The sequence below is a fragment of the Littorina saxatilis genome, linkage group LG4 (genome assembly GCF_037325665.1).
Source record: "Littorina saxatilis isolate snail1 linkage group LG4, US_GU_Lsax_2.0, whole genome shotgun sequence".
NCBI classification, from domain to species: Eukaryota; Metazoa; Mollusca; class Gastropoda; order Littorinimorpha; family Littorinidae; genus Littorina; species Littorina saxatilis.
The window spans coordinates 43,503,738-43,513,441 of NC_090248.1; the positions used below are offsets into that span (position 1 = coordinate 43,503,738).

A 9,704-nucleotide genomic window follows, 5' to 3' on the forward strand; every position below is an offset into this window, starting at 1 on the left:
GACACAACCATACAAACACACGTGCTCGCGCGGGCACACAACACAGACTCAGACACACAGAGACACACACGCACACATACACACACACACACACACACACACACACACACACACACACACACACACACACACACACACACACACACACACACACACACACACACACACACACACACATAGCTCATAGTTCTGCAGATGTAACAAAGCGATCGAGACCATGCTCATCGTTAAAGAAACAACATAAGCATTGCATCTGTACTCCGACAAAAACATAGTACAGATCCTTGTGTACATTTTTGGTGTAATAGCTTGTGTTAATTGGATTGCATGAAAGTAAGACTGAACGTCCATGCGAACAGTTTTGTCAATATTTTGAGACAATGAACCCATATTGAAATATGATTGCATTCAACCCATTGCGAATGTCTTCCCTCACTCTCCATAGCCTAGCTGCCCACCCCCACCCCCCTATCCCTCTCATCTCCTCTATCCCCCGACGCCTCACTTCTGTCGGTCATCCATTGTCATGTTTATCGGGCATCGCCTTGTTCAAGGTCGTCTTTTAATTAAACAAATAATAAAAAATTGAAATCCTGTTTATGTGTAAATATAGATGGCTTTAGTGTCATTTTGAAATGTCACTGACCGTGTGTATGTGTCTGAACTAAACAATGTCAGTAAGCAAGAGAGGTATTCATACCCTCCCCACTTCCCCCGGGCTGGTAGGTGCGTGCGTGCTTTATTGCCTGTGTGCGTGTATGTGTGTTACCCGATTCATATACACCAATTTAAATTAGACACTGTTATCGCTTGTACAGTATGTATATTTCTTTGAGAAGAAGAAAAAAATGGCCCACAAGATTCAACGAGTATCATTACTGTTAACTTTCTTGTTCCATTTTAGTGCCTCCTGCCATTGGTAATTTTGTTATCCCCTTGTCCAGCTTCGTTTCAGTGACTCAACAACCCCCCCCCCCCCCCCCCCCCGCTCTTCCCACAGCCTCACCCCCATGCCCCCTGGATTTAAGCGAGTTGTATTATAGCCAGAAACGAGAGCGGTGTAAATTGGGCTTATTTCAAATGTCTTCTTCTTCATTCTTAACGCATTTGTGCAAGTAAGAATATCTTTAAATGAAATCCTGTTTGTATTTTGTTATCCTTGATATTTTATTAAGGAATCCTATCCTTCGATAAACCTATCTGCCATATTTATAAATCTATTGTTCCCGTTTTAACCTTTACTTGTCTGTGTGGCGTAGTTCATTTTTTTTATAATAAGGACAAGATGAAAATGCTTGATATTGCCTTTAACCTATACACATGATTGAATTGAAGTATGTTTTCATATTGTGCTCAGTTGAATCACTATACACTATAACATAGCTGTGTAAAATAATCATGAACGAAATCTAGGAGCAAGAGTTATATTCTAGTCATTTCTGTACAAAACAAATCGTAGACATTCAGTTCATGACTGCAGATCGTTAGTGATGGGTGCATGTGATGAATAATTGTTTTCAGCATTTCGCATATGTGACATGTTTGTATTATGTATGTTTTCAGCATTTAGCACCATGTCATGTTTGTATGCGTGAACTGTTAAAGAACTTGAACAATGAAAAAACTATTTGACCGTTTTAAAGAGATACTGACCATTGTAAAAATCCTTTTTTTTCTTCATATAAACGCAGCTGTCAACTGCAATGTCCCCCAAACAGTTCGTTCTCTAATCACAATAATGTACATGTATACTTTCAGGCCAGTCATGGTTTTTAAGGTTCATATTTAATTCTGTGCCTTTTCTCTTTAAAGTGGAGCTAATACAGATTTAAAACCTGTTTACATTTGAACATAGACAATTCTTTTTTCAAGAAAAATCAAGGCTCATTTCTAAAAATGTATAGATGAGTTTCAAATCTGAACCGATAAGTATTGGCAAACACTATTGTGCACAGCTTATTGTCAACGCCTGTACAGATCTGTAATTGCAAGCAGAACAGTTTTAAATGCACAGCCTCCATCCATTTCACTCCAATTTGTCCTCCTCTCTCTGATGGACAATATTGGTTTAATTGAAAAGAAGGCTGTGTTATATGCGGTGGTTTGTTGCGACTGCGGGGTCTTTTGTTCTTTGACTGTGGCTGCATGATTGTAGATTCATATGACAGGTACTTGTGCTTTGTACAGATTAAAGATTTTGTGGCACATCAATGTGTGTGTGTGTGTGTGTGTGTGTGTGTGTGTGTGTGTGTGTGTGTGTGTGTGTGTGTGTGTGTGTGTGTGTTTGCGTGTATGCGTGCCCAGCCACCCACATACCCCCCCCCCCCCCCGCTTTACATATTGGCATGAATAATTTCCCCACATACATTCCGCTCAAACAAAGCAGTACACGTTGAAGTCAAAACACCAACAGAGTTCAAAGGGAGATCATAACGTTTCCCGATAGAGTGCTATTTGACAAAATTGCCTCCCTTCTTTGTGAACAAAATGCAACGTGCAACGCTTTCTTTCCCTTGATCTCAGGTGTGTCCATCATTTTCGTGTGCATTCCTTTCCGATTTCGCATGAATCAGGTGGGTTGCCTTACGCATAAGACTTTCAAAACTCATGTTCTGGTTTCTTAATCGAAATGGATTTCACACACACGCACAATCGCACACGCACACACGCGCACGGCACACACACACACACACTCACACACACACTCACACACACACACACACACAGACACACACACACACACACACACACACACACATACACACACACACACACACACATACATATATATATATACAGCCCCACACACACACACTAACACACACACACACACACACACACACACACACACACACACACACACACAAAGTGGGAAAAACAGTAAAACTACTCATTATGAATCGATAGAGGTAAAAACACGCATACGACGTAGACGAAAAGGAGAAACAAGAACAAAACAGCGATAGGTAAGAATGTCCATCCCAGTAAGTTCGAACCGTTGACTAATTAACCCAAATAACTGTGTGCTTATCTTTGGCTTTGACTTTATGCACTCCATGGTGCTTTTAAGATACCTTCTGGTCTTTGTGAACCACCTTAGGCCAAATCAAAATATATGTTGGTTTAGGGTAACCCGACCGACCCTATTTTTTCCCGCCGACCCTAAAACGTTTTTTTCATTTTCTCAACAACAAAAAAAACAACTTTTGGCACACTTTGCGAACCATACCGTGACTAAGGGTAGTAACCTCCTTTAAAATCGACTAAATAAAAATTTAAAAATTAAAAAAAATCTTGTTTGGTCACGTTACCCTAAACCAACATATCATTTAAGTTATTGAGACATCCCAGTGCACTAAGGGATTTATAGAGCAAATCGAGAGAATTCATTATTGAACGAAGCGCATAGCGCTGAGTTCAATAATTATTTTTGAGGTTGAACTGTCTTACGTACGCCCAAAATGATCTGCATTCTTTGTAGATGTTTCACTCTGCACATAAAGCAGCCAGGTGAGTGTAAAATGGTATGTGTCCAAGCGAACGGCTCGTTCCATCCCGTGTAACATCCTGGACAGGTCTACATGCTCGTTCACACCCCGTGTAACATCCTGGACAGGTCTACATGCTCGTTCACACCCCGTGTAACATCCTGGACAGGTCTACATGCTCGTTCACACCCCGTGTAACATCCTGGACAGGTCTACATGCTCGTTCACACCCCGTGTAACATCCTGGACAGGTCTACATGCTCGTTCACACCCCGTGTAACATCCTGGACAGGTCTACATGCTCGTTCACACCCCGTGTAACATCCTGGACAGGTCTACATGCTCGTTCACACCCCGTGTAACATCCTGGACAGGTCTACATGCTCGTTCCACCCCGTGTAACATCCTGGACAGGTCTACATGCTCGTTCACACCCCGTGTAACACCCTGGACAGGTCTACATGCTCGTTCCACCCCGTGTAACATCCTGGACAGGTCTACATGCTCGTTCACACCCCGTGTAACATCCTGGACAGGTCTACATGCTCGTTCACACCCCGTGTAACATCCTGGACAGGTCTACATGCTCGTTCCACCCCGTGTAACACCCTGGACAGGTCTACATGCTCGTTCCACCCCGTGTAACACCCTGGACAGGTCTACATGCTCGTTCCACCCCGTGTAACATCCTGGACAGGTCTACATGCTCGTTCACACCCCGTGTAACACCCTGGACAGGTCTACATGCTCGTTCACACCCCGTGTAACATCCTGGACAGGTCTAAAAGCTCGTTCCACCCCGTGTAACATCCTGGACAGGTCTACATGCTCGTTCCACCCCGTGTAACATCCTGGACAGGTCTACATGCTCGTTTCACCCCGTGTAACATCCTGGACAGGTCTACATGCTCGTTCACACCCCGTGTAACATCCTGGACAGGTCTACATGCTCGTTCCACCCCGTGTAACATCCTGGACAGGTCTACATGCTCGTTCACACCCCGTGTAACATCCTGGACAGGTCTACATGCTCGTTCCACCCCGTGTAACACCCTGGACAGGTCTACATGCTCGTTCCACCCCGTGTAACATCCTGGACAGGTCTACATGCTCGTTCCACCCCGTGTAACATCCTGGACAGGTCTACATGCTCGTTCACACCCCGTGTAACATCCTGGACAGTACAGGTCTACATGCTCGTTCACACCCCGTGTAACATCCTGGACAGGTCTACATGCTCGTTCCACCCCGTGTAACATCCTGGACAGGTCTACATGCTCGTTCACACCCCGTGTAACATCCTGGACAGGTCTACATGCTCGTTCACACCCCGTGTAACATCCTGGACAGGTCTACATGTTCGTTCCACCCCGTGTAACATCCTGGACAGGTCTACTTGCTCGTTCACACCCCGTGTAACATCCTGGACAGGTCTACATGCTCGTTCACACCCCGTGTAACATCCTGGACAGGTCTACATGCTCGTTCACACACATCATGCCGTGTGCGTCTAGATTAAAACACAGGAGTTTCCCCATTCTTCAATTTCGTCAAATTTGCCAGAAACTCCGTTCAAACGGTCAGATCTTCTTCTTCTTCTTCTTCTTGTCGATCACACGTCAAAACTGTAAGACCGGACAGCGAGACAAATGATACTGTCTTCCCCAGGTCCTCCTTTCCTCCGTACAGCTGGCAGCGGAGGGGGAAAACGGTCAGATCAGTAGTATACCTTTAAGACCACTACACTACATACACTTGCATTACAAGGATACTACAGTACTTTGATAATTTCCCAATAGCGAGATTTAAGAAACAGCACGTTTCGTTTTGCAGCTCGTTTCGTTTGGTGAATGAGTCACCCCGCGAAACGGAACGTGTAACGAGACGGCATAGGCCGCAGACAAGATTTAGATGTATTCACGTTTCGTTTCGGAATGAAAGGCCGGGCATGGCAGGATATGATCCGCTGACTGGGCATGGCATAATTTCAACTCCACGAGTCAATAAAGGATTGACATACTCGCATTGCACGCACAAGAGCTTCACATTTTTCAATTCATGCACCTGATCACATACGAAGCCAGAATAAAAATTCGATGCGATGACCTACTTCTGCTTCGCCATTTGCTTTCTCACCATGAAGTTGGATAAATGTACCAGGATCAGCACCCTTCAAAATATTTCAGTTCACAACAGTTGTCTACCTCCAATGAACACATTCTCAGCGCTGAAAGACTGTGAAAGGGTTGATGAATCTAGCAATGCATAAAATGGCCAACAAATAAAACTGTTAGTGTGCAAAAATACTCACAAAAGTTGACGAAATATTGTTCGTTTTTTGGGGGTGGAAAACGTGACTGCGTTTTGACGTTCCACGTTCCGTTTCAGTTGACCTTCACCTTTCCAGCGAGAGACCCCCGAAATAATGACGTTTACCACAACTTCAAAACGAAACGTCCCAACGTTTCGTTTCTTAAATCTCCGTCCGTTCCACACGTATTGTTTTCTCGCATGTCGACCTGTGTGAATGAGGATCATTGATATACAGTGGGTCGTGTGTGTGTGCTTTTTTCCTTAGTTGTTTCCACTAGTTCATTAATTTATTTCTGTCGCACCTTTGCAAGTTATGCCTGATTTAGACCTGGATATGTAGGAATTCGACCAGCGTTATTGAGGATAGTTGTTGTACAGTTGGTTTAAGCGTGTTTTATTCATTTTTCTTTGATACACGTTTCAAACAATAACAACATTAAGAAGGTTCACAAGCAGACTGCTTATGGACACGTTCTAAAAAGGATAATCAATACACATTCCGATAACAAAACAGTTGAACAGTTGATCTGTGTGGGTTGGTTTTTTTAAGATGTGCTCACTAGTTAATTATTTTATTTATGTCGTACCTTGATTTTAACCAGGATATGTGGGAGTACCTATAGATTGTCAGGTAACTTTCAACATCAACTTGGTATATCTCCAACAGGTGGCCGGTTGCACGAAGGGTCTGCTTAGCAGAGGTTTGTAAAACGATTTTGGATCAAATGAGAATGTTCTCACAATCTGACTTTCAAACAAGACTTTTAAACTATTCACAAAATGGACAGTCGTATGTATTACCGACGTACTGTACCATCAAAAGGGGAAGTTAATATCATCAGTCTTCAAATAATTATTATTTCCTGTGAAAAAATAAATCAACAGAAGAACGATAACAAATCCAGTACTGTTTATACGTTTTTCACGTTTTCCTTTGTTTAAATATGGAAGTTTAGAGAAAACGACAACCCATTAATTCGAAGAAATGATAACCTGTATGAAGTTGACTTTGGATAAGTTAGATATTAACTGTTACACAAGTATAACGCAGTACCAGTCCAATCTACAAATGTAACCGCGTTCCACACAGTCCCATAGGGTAGTAAAAACGGCAAAAAAGCAATAACTTTTCAATTCTGCAAAAACTATTACAGACACAAAGACCCTCGCTCGTTCACACTCTCTCTCTCTCTCTCTCTCTCTCTCTCTCTCTCTCTCTCTCTCTGTGTGTGTCTCTCTGTGTGTCTGTCTCTCTCTCTCTCTCTGTCTCTCTCTCTGTCTCTCTCTCTGTCTCTCTCTCGCTCTCTGTCTGTCTGTCTGTCTGTCTATCTATCTGTCTGTCTGTCTCTCTCTCCCTCTCTCTCTGTCTCTGTCTGTCTCTCTCTCTCTGTCTCTCTCTCTGTCTCTGTCTCTCTCGCTCTCTGTCTGTCTGTCTGTCTATCTGTCTGTCTCTCTCTCTCTCTCTCTCTCTCTCTCTCTCTCTCTCTTTTCTCAACACATACGCTAAGTTCCAAACTGAGACTAAGTAACCTATTTCAAACGCTAAAACCGCCATCATGTTACCTGCCCTAGAACCGCGATTGCAACATTTCAAGTTATTCCTGGCGGTCGAAGGAATGGGTCCGCAACACCATTCTCTACGATTGTCCTGACCTTTGTGACGGAGATACAAAAGGGTCATGTGGTCAGATCTCTCCTGATTCTCACACTGATTCTACTACGCTCACTTCTGGCCCCGCAAGCGACATACTACCTTCTCCACATTTCTTCTTCTTCTGAACAAAACGGGTAAGTTGAGTGTTCATTACAATGGGTTTGTTTTTTTTAATGGTTTTAGCGTGTTTTTATTTACTTGTGTTGATGTATACAATCGTTTCACACACACAAACAACATAAAGAACGATAACAAGCAAAATGCTTATGGACACGCTCTAAAATATGTTTACAATTACAATGTTGCTTTGTATCTATATTGTCGAAAAAAAAGGTTGTACTTTATAGAAATACAAGAACAAATTGACTGCCAAAGTTCCAAAATTCTGAATAAAAAACCAAGAAAGGTTGTCATGCTTGTGTCTTCTGAGCTAGTTTCTGGACAATTTGTCAGACTATACATTTTTTTTCGGTATTATAAGTGTTTATATATCTGTTTACTTAAAAGACCGCTGGGTCAAAGATCAGTGAATCACTGAATGTCACGTTTCGGTTTTTTGATTGTGTGCTTTGCATGTCTATCAAGGAACAAAAACACACAGAGAGAAAAAAAAGTAAAGAAAACATTTATAATGGAATACATATGTAGCATTTTACAAGCAAAATTGAGCAACATTTTCATTATGACTAACAAACAAGTCGCGTAAGGCGAAAATACAACATTTAGTCAAGTAGCTGTCGAACTCACAGAATGAAACGGAACGCAATGCAATTTTTCAGCAAGACCGTATACTCGTAGCATCGTCAGTCCACCGCTCATGGCAAAGGCAGTGAAATTGACAAGAAGAGCGGTTTAGTAGTTGCGCTGAGAAGGTTAGCACGCTTTTCTGTACCTCTCTTCGTTTTAACTTCCTGAGCGTGTTTTTAATCCAAACATATCATATCTATATGTTTTTGGAATCAGGAACCGACAAGGAATAAGATGAAAGTGTTTTTAAATTGATTTCGACAATTTAATTTTGATAATAATTTTTATATTTTTAATTTTCAGAGCTTGTTTTTAATCTAAATATAACATATTTATATGTTTTTGGAATCAGAAAATGATGGAGAATAAGATGATCGTAAATTTGAATCGTTTTATAAAAACTTTTTTTTTTTACAATTTTCCGATATTTAATGACCAAAGTCATTAATTAATTTTTAAGCCACCAAGCTGAAATGCAATACCGAAGTCCGGGCTTCGTCGACGACTACTTGACGAAAATTTCAACCAATTTGGTTGAAAAATGAGAGCGTGACAGTGCCGCCTCAATTTTCACGAAAACCGGATATGACGTCATCAAAGACATTTATCAAAAAAACGAAAAAAACTTTCGGGGATATCAATCCCAGGAACTCTCATGGAAAATTTCATAAAGATCGGTCCAGTAGTTTGGTCTGAATCGCTCTACACACGCACGCACGCACACACACACATACACCACGACCCTCGTTTCGATTCCCCCTCTATGTTAAAACATTTAGTCAAAACTTGACTAAATGTAAAAACAGGTATAGATAATTAAGTAGATAACGAGCTCTTGTCTCAAAGAAAATGTCTCTTTCTGTTTGTTTTATTTTGATGGTTTCCTTTCTTTCCTTTTCTATATATTTGTTGACCAAAACAAAGAGAGAGTCGATGTCTCTTGAAGCGTGTTTTCATGTTGTATAGTGTTTACCTTATTTAACTTTCAGAAAAAAACCAGTATTTGATTCACCCACGCATTCTATAAATAACAGAATCGACTGATAAGAAGAGGGCAAAGGTCATGTCATAGTTGCAAAGCATGACGACCCTACTTTTGTCCACCATTTACACTGGCTGTTTTCTAATCTTATCATGAATATTACGTTTAGAGGTTGCTTCGCCGGGAAGCGTTTGTTTCTTTGTGTGTGTTTTTGTTGTTTTACTTGAGAGTGAACATTAGTTTTTGAACTTGACGCCTGAACTAGCAATATAGAGAGACTTACAGACAGACAGACAGACGGGCGGACAAACACACACACACACACGCACACACGCACGCACGCACGCACGCACGCACGCACGCACGCACGCACACACACACACACACACATTTTTTTAAAATCGTTTTTATCGGTGTGTTTTTTTTAAACATTGTAACGTTTTCTTTTGTCAATAATTAAACGTTCCATTAACCTGCAATTCTTGGGGTTTTTTAATCTTAATTTTTTCATTGGATGTTT

At 41.6% G+C, this 9,704-nt stretch overlaps 1 protein-coding gene across 1 annotated transcript in view; it reads left to right on the top strand.

Moving 5' to 3' along the window:
- LOC138964813 (leukocyte surface antigen CD53-like) overlaps positions 1-2,207 on the top strand; it is a gene marked incomplete in the record, with an annotated part of 102,661 nt that extends 100,454 nt beyond the window's left edge. Inside the window, 1 exon segment of the mRNA XM_070336852.1 lies at positions 1-2,207. This exon segment is cut by the window's left edge and continues 1,484 nt beyond it.
- Between the last annotated feature and the right edge of the window lie 7,497 nt (positions 2,208-9,704).